This window comes from Octopus bimaculoides, chromosome 2 (assembly GCF_001194135.2).
Source record: "Octopus bimaculoides isolate UCB-OBI-ISO-001 chromosome 2, ASM119413v2, whole genome shotgun sequence".
Lineage (NCBI taxonomy): Eukaryota > Metazoa > Mollusca > Cephalopoda > Octopoda > Octopodidae > Octopus > Octopus bimaculoides.
Genome location: NC_068982.1, coordinates 38,179,215 through 38,182,863, shown reverse-complemented (window position 1 = coordinate 38,182,863; position 3,649 = coordinate 38,179,215). Strand labels below are relative to the sequence as shown.

At 37.5% G+C, this 3,649-nt stretch overlaps 1 protein-coding gene across 2 annotated transcripts in view; it reads left to right on the top strand.

Moving 5' to 3' along the window:
- LOC106873452 (uncharacterized) overlaps positions 1-3,649 on the top strand; it is a 179,865-nt gene that overhangs the window by 115,917 nt on the left and 60,299 nt on the right. The window lies entirely within an intron of this gene.

Here is a 3,649-nt window from a genome sequence, read left to right as displayed (position 1 = left end):
TGTGTGTGTGTGTGTGTGTGTGTGTGTGTGTTTGTGTCTGTTTTTGTCCTTCCAGCATTGTTTGACAACCGATGCTGGTGTGTTTACGTTCCAGTAACTTAGCGGTTCGGCAATAGAGACCGATAAAATAGGTACTAGGCTTACAAAGAATAAGTCCTGGAGTCGATTTGCTAGACTAAAGGCAGTGCTCCAGCATGGCCACAGTCAAATGACTGAAACAAATAAAAGAATAAAAGACTATATATATATATATATATATATACATACATATACATACTTATATATATATATCTATGTATATATACATATGCATACATTTATGTTCCCAATGGAAAAGGAAAAAGACAATCAGCTAGCATTCTTGGACATATTAATAACACACACCAAGTATGGATTCAGGACATCCGTATATTGCAAGCCAACCTTCACTGGACATATACCTCAACTTCAATTCCCACCATCCATACAGTGTAAAGAAAGGGATTGCTCAGTGCCTAAAACTTTGAGCAAAGAATATAAGTAGTGATTGTGATACCCACCACGAAGTAATGATCAAGCTCAGTAACAATCTATTAAGCAACATTTACCCCAAAAACATACTATCCACTCCAACTGTGAAGAAAAGAGAGGATGAAACCAATAAACTGTCCACAGTCTGTCTACCCTATGTGAAAGGCCTCTCTGAAAAGATACAAAAGGTATGCGGCCCATATGACATCAGGACAGTATTCAAGAGTATTACAACACTTAGCAAACATGCAGCCCCTCAAAATAAGGGTAAAGGAACATTGCAAAGCTGTGACACGAGGAGATATTGATAAATCGGGTATAGTTGATCATGTATGGAAAAATAGAGACCACCTCTCCCTGTGGGATGAAGTTAAAATAATAGACAAAGAACACCACTGGAAAATACGAAAACTAAAGGAAACAGCACATATGCTAGGACACAACAACCTCCTAAGCAGACCGAGTGCAGATATGAATAGCATATGGGAACCTGCATTAAGGAAGGATAGGAAAATATTAGATTTATAATCCCATGGGCATATAGCGTAGTGGTTAAGAGTATGGGCTACTAATCCCAAGATTCTGAGTTCATTTCCAGGCAGTGACCTGAATAATAATATTAATAATAATAATAATAATAATAATAATAATAATAATAATAATAATAATGATGATGATAATAATAATAATGATAACATTGAAAAAATACCTTAGGAATGAGAACCCAGGTTCAAAATTTCCCCAAGACACCTGATGAAGGCTGGAGGGTATATCAGCCGAAATGTTGTGTTAACAACAAACGAGATGAGGACAAATATCTGTCAAATGTAAATAATGTAAATAATCTATGTGTCTCTGTGTGCGTGTGTGTATGTTTACGTATGTATATATACATACATGAACATACGCACATACACAAACACATACTTATACAACAGGTTGGCTTGCAGCTTCTACCTGCCTAATTCTAAATGAGAAGTTGACATCTGCCATAGTGCCCATGAACCTGGTTAAAGAGATCACCAGAAGAATCTCCAACCTGTCTTCAAGTAAGACATTTTCAATGTTGCAGCCCAGTGCTACAACATGGCCCTGGTTATCAACAGTTTTAAGGATAAGTTTTGTTACACACTTGACCTTAACTCTACCAAGAGAAAATGCCACTGAAAAGTTTTGTAGCTCTCACCCCTCTTCTCCCTGAATATAAAGACTTGTGTAGGTAGGATCTTCCTTAGTTTAATTGATAAACACTCCCCACAAATACATAGATACAGGAAAAAATATACTGTGAAAGTTTCTTTAAGCTGTGCATAAAGAAAATTATAGTAAGTGAACTCATACTTGAAAGAGAGTCAAGATGCTCATGCAGAAGCAACATAGCATGTCTCTCTTTTTCTTTTACTCTCTTTTACTTGTTTCAGTCATTTGACTGCTGCCATGCTGGAGCACTGCCTTTAGTCGAGCAAATTGACCCAGGACTTATTCTTCATAAGCCTAGTACTTATTCTATCAGTTTCTTTTGCCAAACCACTAAGTCAAGCGATATTCGGTGGACAAACACAGAGACACAAACACACACACATATATACATATATACGATGGGCTTCTTTCAGTTTCCGTCTGTCAAATCCACTCACAAGGCTTTGATCGGCCCGAGAGTCTATAGTAGAAGACACTTGCCCAAGGTACCACGCAGTGGGACTGAACACGGAACCATGTGGTTGGTAAGCAAGCTATTTACCACACAGCCACTCCTGCGCCATGTCTACTTAAAAGCAACACCGAAACTATTGTATATAAAGCAGAGGCTATGTCAAATGGACAGATGGACATGTAGAAATGTGTGAGCTTAGCAAAAAGGCCCTTCAGCACCAGATTTTACAATCACATTTTCTCCTTTAGTATACAGGAGAGGCAAAATATCACAACCCTAGCATGGAAAGAAGGTTGTTGAAAGAAGGTGCCATGGATTGCAATCTCAAATGCAGAGTACTAGTGAGGTACAAACCTTACTTCAACAGCAATAAGAGATGCAGATTTTGTTAAGCAAAGTAAAAAATTATACTAGAGAACTTATCCTTATTTGTTGTTGGTCATTTATATAAATTTGGTTCACTTTAGATCTTTCTCAACATTGATTTTCCTTCATAAATGGATTACTAGAGTTATCATGCGTGAAAATGTTTTTATTGCGAAAATTTATAGCGAAAATTATGAGCATTGTGTGATGTGTGTTGTTCTGTAGCCATCAGACTATATTAACTATAAGAGATATGTAACTGAAATAAAGAAAAAGATCTGGTTTTAAAACAATATGCATTGATCAAACTTTTAATTACATCTTTTGTGTTTCTGCTTGTTGATTAATTTATATTTTCTAACAGTCTTAAGGGTTGATCAGGTTTCTATTGAACTTATTGATTGCTATTTGCAACAGATAGTTTTAATATTCTGAGTTTAATTACAATTCTTTTTCCTTCCAAAACCATAACCTAGTACCTTCACAAATAAAAAGAAATGGAAACAATATTTTGGAGTTGGTTAAGCCAACTCTATTTTAAAACATTGTTCCATTATTTTTTTATTACTTAGTGAAATTAAAGAAACAGAAATGCATGTGTTTGTGTGTGTGTGTGTATTTATATACATGTATTTGCATGTGTGTGTGTGTGTGTGTGTGTGTGTGTATGTGTGTGTGTACATACTTTATTGTTTTAGTGAATGCCCTACACAAAGATATTTTATGAAATTACTTCCTTCATTGGACTCGAAACTCAGCTTGCAAAGACTTATTGGGGCAAGCGAAAAGCAAAATCGGGATAGCACCTGTGCCCAGCATCGCCTTTCTGGCACTTGTGCCCGTGACATGTGTAAGGATTTTCGAGCAAGATCATTGCCAGTGCCCCTGGACTGGCTCTTGTGTGGGTGGCACATAAAATACACCATTTTGAGCGTGGCCGTTGCCAGTACCGCCTGACTGGCCTTCGTGCAGGTGACACGTAAAAGCACCCACTACACTCTTGGAGTGGTTGGCGTTAGGAAGGGCATCCAGCTGTAGAAACTCTGCCAAATCAGATTGGAGCCTGGTGTTGCCATCCGGTTTCACCAGTCCTCAGTCAAATCGTCCAACCCATGCTAG